Source organism: Wolffia australiana, chromosome 14 (genome assembly GCF_029677425.1).
Source record: "Wolffia australiana isolate 7733 chromosome 14, ASM2967742v1".
NCBI classification, from domain to species: domain Eukaryota; kingdom Viridiplantae; phylum Streptophyta; class Magnoliopsida; order Alismatales; family Araceae; genus Wolffia; species Wolffia australiana.
In genome coordinates this window covers 8,766,828-8,777,719 of record NC_135848.1, presented here as the reverse complement: position 1 = coordinate 8,777,719, position 10,892 = coordinate 8,766,828, and the positions used below count along the sequence as shown (strand labels likewise).

The window sequence follows — 10,892 nt, the reverse complement described above, 5'->3', positions numbered from 1 at the left end:
AACTAAACCTGCAAAATATATGTTGTTGAATGAATTTAAGCACTACTTTATGATCATTTGACCTAGTGGGGATTGCCTCAACCCATCTGGAAAGATAATCCACTCCCATTAAGATGTACTCATGCCCATCTGAATTAGGAAATGGTCCCATAAAATCAATCCCCCATAGGTCAAATATTTCTACTTCAATGATAGGCTGTAGTGGCATTCTATCATTTTTTTTGATATTCAGCGCTGCTTGACATTTTAAACAACTAGAGAAAAACTTAAAAGCATCAGAAAATAGAGTTGGCCAGAAAAATCCACAGTTTAAAACTTTAAATGCAGTCAATTTAGGAGCATAATGTCCAGCACATAAACAAGAATGGCAAGCATCTAAAATGCTCCATTGTTCTTCCTCCGGTACACACCTTCTAAACACATGATCAACACCTAATTTAAAAAGCTCAGGTTCATCATAATAATAGTAATTAATATCTTTATAAAATTTCTTTCTATCATTCATATCCCAATCATTAGGTATTAATCCTGTGACAAGAAAATTCACAATATGAGCGTACCATGGAAGCCTTTTACTTTGAATTTTTAAAATATATTAAATGAAAACCATCATGAATAGGAATAGATAATTCTGTAGATAATCTAGAAAGATGATCTGCAACAGTATTATCTATCCTCGTTATCTTTTATTTCCAAATCAAATTCTTGCAAAAGTAAAATCCACCGAATTAATCTAGGTTTGGTTTCTTTTTTATTCAGTAAAAACTTTAAAGCTGCATGATCTGAAAACACAATTATTTTACTACCTAAAAGATAAGAACGAAATTTTTCTAGGGCAAAAATAATAGCAAGCAATTCTTTTTCAGTAGTTGAGTAATTTACTTGTGCTCCTCCTAGAGTATTGCTTGCATAGTAGATGGCAACTGGCTTCTTATCCACTCTTTGTCCTAAAATTGCTCCCACTGCATTGTCAGAAGCATCACACATAATTTCAAAAGGCTTACCCCAGTCTGGTGCTTGCAAAATAGGTGCTTGAATTAGAGCTTTTTTAATCTGCAAAAAGGATGCTTTAGCATTTTCATCAAAAACAAATAGTGTATCTTTAGAAAGTAAATTAGTTAAGGGTTTAGAAATTTTAGCAAAATCTTTTATAAATCTTCTGTAGAAGCCAGCATGCCCTAGAAATCCCCTAAGTTGCTTTAGGGTTGTGGGCAGGGGGAGGTTCTTGATAACCTCGACTTTGGCCCTGTCCACCCTTAGCCCATCCTTGCTGATATGGTGGCCTAGGACAATTCCCTCCTCCACCATAAAGTGGGATTTCTCCCAACTTAGAACCAGATTGTTCTGTACACATATCTGCAAAACCTTAGTTAAATTAGATAGACAAATATCGAATGAGGAACCAAACACTGAAAAATCATCCATAAAAATTTCCAAGCAATCCCCTGCTAATTCAGAAAACATGGCAGTCATACACCTTTGAAAAGTAGCTGGAGCATTACATAACCCAAAAGGCATTCTTTTTAATGCAAAAGTACCTACTGGACATGTAAATGTTGTTTTCTCTTGATCACTTTTGTTAATTTCAATTTGATTATAACCTAAATATCCATCTAAAAAACAATAAAAATTTTGACCTGAAAGTCTTTCAAGAATCTGATCACTAAATGGTAATGGATAATGATCTTTCTTAGTCACAGAATTAAGCTTCCTATAATCAATGCGTACTCTCCAACTAGAAGCTACTCGAGTTTGTACCTCATTACCATTTTCATCTTTAGTCACTCTTATTCCTGTTTTCTTAGGTACTACATGAATAGGACTTACCCATGGGCTATCTGAAATGGCATAAATAAAATCAGCTTTTAGCCATTTCATGATTTCCTTTTTAACAACCTCCAACATGTGCGGGTTAAGTCGCCTTTGGGGTTGCCTTGTTGCCCTAGAATTTTCTTCTAGAAAAATTCTGTGCTCACAAATATTTGGACTGATGCCTTTAATGTCATCAATGGTCCATCCTATAGCAGATTTATAAGTACATAAGACATTCAAAAGCTCTAATTCTTGTTCAGATGATAACAATGATGATATGATTACAGGAAAAGACTTGCATGGTCCTAAATAAGCATATTTCAGAGATGATGGTAAAGGCTTAAGTTCAATTTCAGAATGCAAAGAAATATTTGTTGGTATGGAAGATTTTTCATTCAAACATTCATTAGATTCACAAGAAAATAAATCATAAGAGCATAGATCAAAATCAAAATCATCTTCTTCTACCAACCCTAGAAAGCAAACATCTTCACTTGTGTCTTTAGGGTATTTCATTAATTTGGAGATAGATAGTTCAATTTTTTCATCTCCTACTTTAAGTTCCACTGTACCCTTATCCCAATCCGTTGTGGCTTTCGCCGTAGCTAGGAATGGTCGACCTAAAATGATAGGGGCATGGCTCAAATTTCCTGTTATTTTCATATCTGCAACTATGAAATCAACAGGAAATTTACAATTCTCCACTTTTACTATGACATCTTCTAATTTTCCATAAGGTTGCCTAATTGAACCATCGGCTAATTGTAATTCAAGAAAAATAGGTTCAAGCTCACTAAATTTAAATTTATCATACAAAGCTTTAGGCATTATGTTTACACTAGCTCCTGAATCAAGAAGTGATTTACTAAAAACCATGCCTCCTATTTCACATTTAATGAGAGGAGCACCCGGATCTCTTCTTTTCCTAGGAATATCATTCAATAAAATTGAACTGATATTTTCAGAAAGTTGTACCCTTTTCTGCTTTCTAGAAGGTGTACATAGTTCCTTCACATATTTTGCATAAGAAGGAATATTTTGTATTGCCTCAGTCAGTGGAATAGTGATGGTTGCATTTTTAAATATTTCAAGCAAATGAGAATTTTCAGGTTTTGCTTGGATATATTTAAAGCACTAGGAAATGGAATGGGTGGTCTATAATCAATTGGATTAGGGTCTGCCATTCGTGGATGCCTTTCCTCATCCTGGCCACCCTTATCTTGTTGATCATTTTCCATCTCTCCATTTTCTTTATCTTGATGCTCCGACAATCCTACATTTTTTTTATGAGTATCTAACAAAACCTTCCCACTTCGTAATTTTGAAATCACACTCACATGTTCATCATTAATCATATCTTCTTCAAAGCCATGTAAAATATTATTTGTAAAATCATGACATGATGCAACATTATTATTTTCACCAATGCAAGATTCATTTAAAATTTCAGAAGACACACAACATGATGATTCTAAATTTCTATCTACACACAACATGATATTTCTAGGATTTATATTAGGTTGGGTAGGGAGTTGACCTGGATGTCCTTCTCTTAGAAGGATTTCTTCTGATTTACCTTTCATCCTGAGAGCAGGTTGTTGTGCTTGAATCCCTTGTCCTCGCTTGAGCATCTCAATTTCCTTCTTGTGCTCTTCTAAAGTTTGCATCAGCATCTTCCTTTCCTCATGCATGCTTTTCTCTCTTCCTGCATTTCCTGATAAAATCCATTAAAGTAGAGTTAGTGTTGTCATTATTGTTGTTAGGGGCGAGAGTAAAGGGCTTAGAAAAATTTTGAAAATTTTGCTGATATGGTTGTGGGGAATTGCTTTGAGGCGAAATTGTTGTTTCCTCCTTTGCTCCAATTTTGATTAGGTCGTGCATTCCATTGGTTTTGACCTGCATCTTGTCTCCCAAATACATTAACCTGTTCAACCATAGGACAAGCCTCATTAGAATGTTCTTCACTAGAACAAAAACAACAAGGGTTGTTAGTGGAATTGTTGCCCTCGTTTGCATTCGCCTTTCCTTTAGACTCCTGCAAAAAAGATTTAATATCATTGCTCATATCTTTAACTGTTTTACCAATATTGCTAATTTCTCCTTCTAGCTTATCAATCCTGATCTCGGTTCAACTGCCTTGGCGTCAATGATTCCTCCACGCTTGGGACCTGCACTTGGTTAGTGTACGAAAAACTTTGACGGTATGTCCAATCTTCTACTAATTTTTCCATCAATTTCATGGATTCATCTGCATGGGTATCAAGGAACATTCCTCCACTAGATATATCCACTAGATGCCTTTCCTGATCATTCAATCCACCATAAAAAATTTCAACCAATTCATGAGATGGTATGCCATGATGTGGGCACTTCCTAGTGAGTGACATGAATCTCTCCCATGCTTCTCCTAAAGTGTCAGTTCCTTGACAAAAATCTCTTATATGTTTCTTAATTGAAGATGTCTTTCCATAAGAAAAGAATCTCTTTAAAAAGCAAGCTTGCATTTCACTCCAAGATTGAAATTCTTGACCTACCCCTTTAAACCAATCTTTTGCCCTATCTTTCAAAGCAAACTGAAATAACCTTAGTTTGAGAATTTCCTGAGGAACACCTGCATAACTATAAGCAGAACAAATCTGGTTATACTCTTCCAAAAACCCATAAGGCTCCTCATTAAATCTTCCATAAAATGTAGGCAATTGATTAATCATATTCGGGTCAATTCTAAAATTAACATTTTCTGGTAAAGGAGCAGATATTTTAGTGTAGGTTTCACTCTCTATAGGCTCAGAAAATTCTCTCAACCTCATTCTTCTAACACCCTGTTCAACCCCAAAATTTTGATTATTCTCCATTAAGTCACAAAAATGCTCATTTTCACCTTCGGAGCTTTCAAAAATACAATCAAAACTAGGAGTTCTACTAACTGTTTCAAGATTCACGAGATGAGGTTTTAAAGATCTCCTACCGAACATGCAATGTTAAACACATCAATATAAAAAATAATCAGTTTTGATGAACAAGAAAAATTAATTATGCAATGATGAATTTTTTTTTTCCAATTTCACTATTTCATCAAAATTCACAAAATAATTGCAAAATTCAGCTCAATCCAAGACTTAATATAAAAAATAAAGAGTAATGAATCCACACAGAATAATTTCAAAATTCAAACCGTGCGTCCCCGGCAACGGCGCCAATTGATAAGCTGAAAAATCACGTAAAATTACGTGGTCGTTGCGCTTTTTAGACTTATGCAATAAATTTATAATTCCCTTAATTACTAAATAAGAATATAGAGCAAGCAAGGGGTCGATCCGCAAGGAGGCAACAATTCAGAATTTTCAAACAATTTTTATGAATCAAGTCAAGTAATTTTGAATTTTGCAATATTTAATTCAATTAATATTAAATAATATTCTTAAAATAATCAAAATTAAGTAAAACTTAATTTTGATTTTGGTCAGATAATTCCAGATAAGAAAATTATTATTATTTTAAGCTCATAAAAATATAAATTATTAATTTCCCAATTTAATAAAATTTATAATAATTGTCAGAATTAAAATTGGGAATTTAATAATCAAGAAAGTGATTTTTGAATTGGAGTTCAAAATGGATGAATTTTCGGTTCAAATTTTATTTTTGGGTTTTTTATATATTAAATTAAATTCCTAAACAATAAAAACCGAAATATAGAGAGAGAAACAAATCAAATTAACCTAGAGAGAGAAAGTGAAGAAATTGGGGAAAGCCCCAATTTCGACCCTAAATTAAAAATGTAATGAAGCAGAAATGTCCTAAAATGATTAAGAATTAATTATCAAAAGTCAGATCTCGAATCCAAATCAAAAAGAAGTGCTGATGCATTCAAAACATGAATCTAGGGCATGTACATTTCGCCCATGCCAAGGCGTTTTCGAATCGTTCTAGAAGATGATCAAATACAATTCAGAAACTTACAAATTTGATAAAGAGATCCAGATCTGACGACTTCCAGAATGCCTCCTGTGTCCTTCCTGGCCAATTGCTTGGGGAGAGCCTCCAAAAGTGATTTTCGCCCTTTTCCAGACCTCCATTTAAAGATCCAACCGTCTGGATTGTAGAGGGGGAAAAGACAAACCTACCCTCAAAATTTCAGCCCAATCGGACATGTAGATCTCAAGATATCAAGGTTTTAGTGAGAAAAAGTCTTAGCCGTTGGATTTATTTATCTCTCCTCCAATAATCTTGGAAATGGCGTGTTTTGATTGGCTAGCATGATTATTTCTCGTTTTCCGCTTTCTCGGATCACGCCCTGACACGTTGTTGTGCGCGTCGTCCGCCCGCAATCATTGGCAAGTGATTTCGTCATTTGAACGGCTAGGAATTCTCCACGTCACCCTGAAATAATAAAAACAAAAGAAAAGGACAAAAGGTCTTTTTTAAAAAAATATATATATTTATTCTCTTAGCCGTAATCTTTGACCATTCTTCTCTCTTTTTCTCTCTTTAAATATTTTAAATCATAGCCGCTTATGTTGACTATTCTTCTCTCTCTCTTCTCTCTATTTATTATATAATAATAACCACTCATTCTCTCTCTCTCTTTATTCTTATTTAAATAAATATATCCATTTATTCGCCCTGGCGAATGACGTGGATACTCCTTAGTAAATATTTAAATATATTATAAATGCCAAATAAATAATATATGTGTTATTTAAATATGTAAAAATCATTTCTTGGCTATATAATGGTAAAAAAATTATATAAAAATATGGAAAATTCCAGAAAAATCATGGAAACACTTACCAACCTTTAGCCAAGTATTTAAAACCCTATAAAAAATATTTCTTCACTGAAATGAAGTTAAATTCCATAAAAAATGATAAAAAATCAGAATTAATAATAAAATGAAAGGTTAAATGATCTATCTTTATTTTAATATGATAACATGGAAATATAGTCATTAAAACACATAAATATAATATAAAATTCATTAATTAATCATGTTAATTTGCAATTTATCAGGCACGTGAATCGAGGTTTGTGTGATCTTTGTTTTTTTTACTTACGTCTTTGTCTTTTTCCTAGGTTATCATCATCGATAGCCTAGGTTTTCACTCTCACACACACCACCTTCAACTCTGCCACTCGTTGGTGCACATCCGTCTCCATCTCCATCGCACCAGCGATGGTAAAATCATCGTCATTCGCCCCCGGTCCATCGCTCGTTGGCGCGTATCCGCTATCATCTTTGTCGCAATCATCACGGAATCTCTTTCATTTGCTCCACTCCACTCTTGTCCATCTCTGTCTACCATCACCTAACAGTCCCAAAGTGTTGGCTAAGGTATTTTAAATGTTGCAATAATTAGTATTTTATATGTTAAAGTCGTATTAAAATTCTCAAAATTAATCTATAAAGTCTGAATAAATTAGGTTAAATTGGATTAATATTTTCTGATCTTCCTAAAATTATGTTAAATTTCTTTTATTTATTTTTATTTATTTAAATTATATTTCTTCCGTAAATCAATATCAAAATTCTAAAAAAATTGAAAATCAAAGATAAAGCCTGACCTATTCAATACTTGTTCTCTGTGGATTTGACCATTACTCACTCTATGCTTGTAAGTAAATTATAAATATTGGTGTATAAAACATAAGTAAATTATAAACCCTAATTTATGGTTCGTCAGAGGATCAAGATGGGATTATAGGGCATTTATCGATCCATCAGATCTAATGATATAATTCCCATAAATGTGAGTTTTGGAGTTCAATGAGTGGGCTCCAATTTGAAGTGTGACTGATCTACATTCCAAGTCACACTTTAGTCAGGAGTCAGTTGTCCTTTGGATGACATAAAAGAGTCTTCAAAGCACCTTGAAATTCCATGGATCATTTATTTAGATTCCTAATTTGGAATGGCTTGGCTTTGGAATTCATCTCCCTCATATTACATTTTACTTATTGATCAAATATATATAAATATATTTTTTATTTATTCAATAATACTTAAAAATATGTGAAGGAACTCAATTAGATTTAACTAAATAAAATTTTATATAAATGATTATGAAAATTTTAAGGCGTAGGTAAAATTTTCATATAATGCATATGTGAGTGTTGATTTATGTGGACATGTGTGATAATACGGTATAGGCATTGAATTATGAGTAACAAATCATAAATCAATTCATTATTTTACTGTTATCAAGGGACATATTTAACACAGTCTCCTGCTTACAATGGTACTAAATGTCCTTTTAAAAAAAATGAAGGACATTAAGATTTTTGTGATGTAATATTATTATTAAATTAAGGACATTAAGATTGCTCTAAAACTACTCCCGTATCCTAAAAAATAGTTTGAATAAAAAATATCCCAAATAAATTTCCTCTTCCCTACTTTCCCATCAAAATTAACCTCACAACTCTCAAAGAACAAAATCCATAACACATCTATATGCCAAAACTTGTGGGGAAAACATAAACTACAGAGGTGCACAAGGAGATAGCTGACTCAAAGTTGAATCAACAAATAAACAAATCAAACTTTAATGAGTAATTCAACCTCTATCAGCCACTGAGCCAATCACATTTTCGTGTCACATTTTAAGTTCATTATTATTCTAGTGTGATGTTTATAATGAAGTCCATGAGTTCATACTATGAGTTATTGAATTATGATGAGATCATAATACATTCATCACTGGTCTTTATACATGGTTTTAAAATATTCTTGCATGTAATACCAATACCTTATCTGACTTATATCATGAGTATGGCTGATCATATGGCCATTAGTGAGGAGATACTTACGATATATGACGGGTGCTCTTTAAGGAATAAGGTTTCACCAACTTGATCCATAGAAATATTAAATGTACATCTCGGACATCTTTTGCATGGAAGGTTATGTTTTGACTAAGACGTATGAGTCTCTAATCATGGGGTTTAAATGTATCTTAGCTTGAATATGCCAAGAAGTGCATGAAGGTGATTGAGTGGTAAAGATGGGATCGTGGTTCCTTGGTATAGGAGGAGATTGAGTTGAGGAAGAACATGTATTAAACCTGTGTACAAGATAGTGGGATATTGGAGAAGAAATTATCCAATGATTCCTGTTATGAATCGTACCAACTAAATGATGGTCTGTGGTTCAATGCTTAACCATACCCTAAATCATTCATGGTCTCGTGCATATGGATTATACATACATGTTAACTGGTGAAAGAAAAGGTTCCATGAGTGAGTTAAATCACTATTGTTTAGAACAAAGATGCAGCTTAGTACCCCACGGGCTGCAAGCTAATCCTGTTGAATGGGTTGAATTGATCCTTAAATAATTAATCTATTCGTTGATATAGCTAATTAATAAGTTTGGCTAATAGATATTATTGGTATTTTTAAGTTATGAACTAGACATATAAATGGGCCTGAATTGTCACATGTATTATTTAGCTAATTAATAATCAAAATATCAAGGACTTTTTTGAGAAGAACCTAAATAAGTGAAAATAGAGGGGCGCATCCATTTTATGTGCACATCCTGGTCAGACTGGTGCCCTCCCCTCTTTTCCTTCTTCTCACTCCAATCACTCCACTAATGGAAATTGATGCTGAGAAGATCAACTAGATCCTCAATATTAGTTGGAGCAGAATAAGATGAGATCCATTGTCAGGTTGATTGCGTGGATACGTATAGAGGACGAACACATGAATGACTTGGAGAGTCCATCCCATGAGGTAATGTGATAATCTGACCTTTGGAGAATAGTTATATATATATTTTGAGCTTCAGAAACATGAAAAAGAGCTTTTCAGCACTCAATCAAAGCAATCAATCCAACATCGATTTCTTAAAAGCTCAAAATTTTAAAACGAGAGAAATGTAGAAATATGAAAAGATCTATTTTAGTATAAAATCAATTTTATACTTAAATGGTTATTGCAAATGTATCATAACTGAGTTAGGATTCAAACACTTTCCTAGAATCTGAGACTTTTGGTTCTTTTTCATATCTCAACTCCAAATTTCTTTAGTCAAACCTTGATATCTCACTTTATTATCAGTCAATTTATGTACTCCAGAAATATATATTTCCAACATTTCCAAAAACATACTTCGACTCATGGTAGATGGTTCACAATGTTTCAAAAAATCAATTATATCCCTCAAAAAAAAAGAAGGGGTCCATTCAAACATGTAGGAAAGATAGCTTAGATCTTGTGTGTTCTAGAGTTTGCACCCTTCATCATTGTAATGTAAGGTGTGAGGTTCATAACTACCTTGAAACTGGTTGGCCCCCCATGCGGATAAGTCAGTATTCTCTGATAACCTGATAACCCAAATACTTCTTGAAAACTATAAAAACACTTTTAAATATACATATAATAGTATAAATTTATTTCAATATCATAATTTTAAAAAATATCCTTTCATATCTAGAAAATTAGGAATCGTAAAAATTATATAATAATATAAAAAGAACGATGATCCTTATTCACTTTCATTAAAAATATTTCATATTAAAAATAGGAAAATTCTATGTTTATGCATGAATGGGAGTACATATAATATGAATAATAACATACATGTTATTATGATTGACTAGGTCAAATTTAATTTTTAAAATTAAGTAATCTGGGATAATGAAATAATCTGGATGATCTGTAATGATTTAATGGGTTGATTAAGCCACTAACCAGATGATTAATTAATCCAAGAGGGTTGCACATAGTAGGTTCATAAATGACAGAATAAATGACAATCATGCCAATCCCTTATCCATTCCCCTAGAGCACAACCCTCTCGGTTCGGAAGGTGATGATGCAAAGATCAACAAAGAATAAGAATAATATGGCTCAATAATATATTCATAGAGAAGAGGATTTTGCGGATACTGCTAGAGGCCAGACATTTGGTACACTTTCAATTACACGATTAAAGAACTCTATGGTAGTTTATCAGACTCCTCATAAGGCAAATTTGTAATTTTGTATTGTATTCCATTACATATGTTTTCATTCATCACACAAACTTGGTTTAGGTGTCAATTATGGCAGATCCCAAACAAATGTGACCTGTT

At 33.0% G+C, this 10,892-nt stretch overlaps 1 pseudogene; it reads left to right on the top strand.

Moving 5' to 3' along the window:
* The first annotated feature begins 4,164 nt into the window (after positions 1-4,164).
* LOC144712575 (small nucleolar RNA R71) lies at positions 4,165-4,261 on the top strand (annotated as a pseudogene).
* Positions 4,262-10,892: the final 6,631 nt, after the last annotated feature.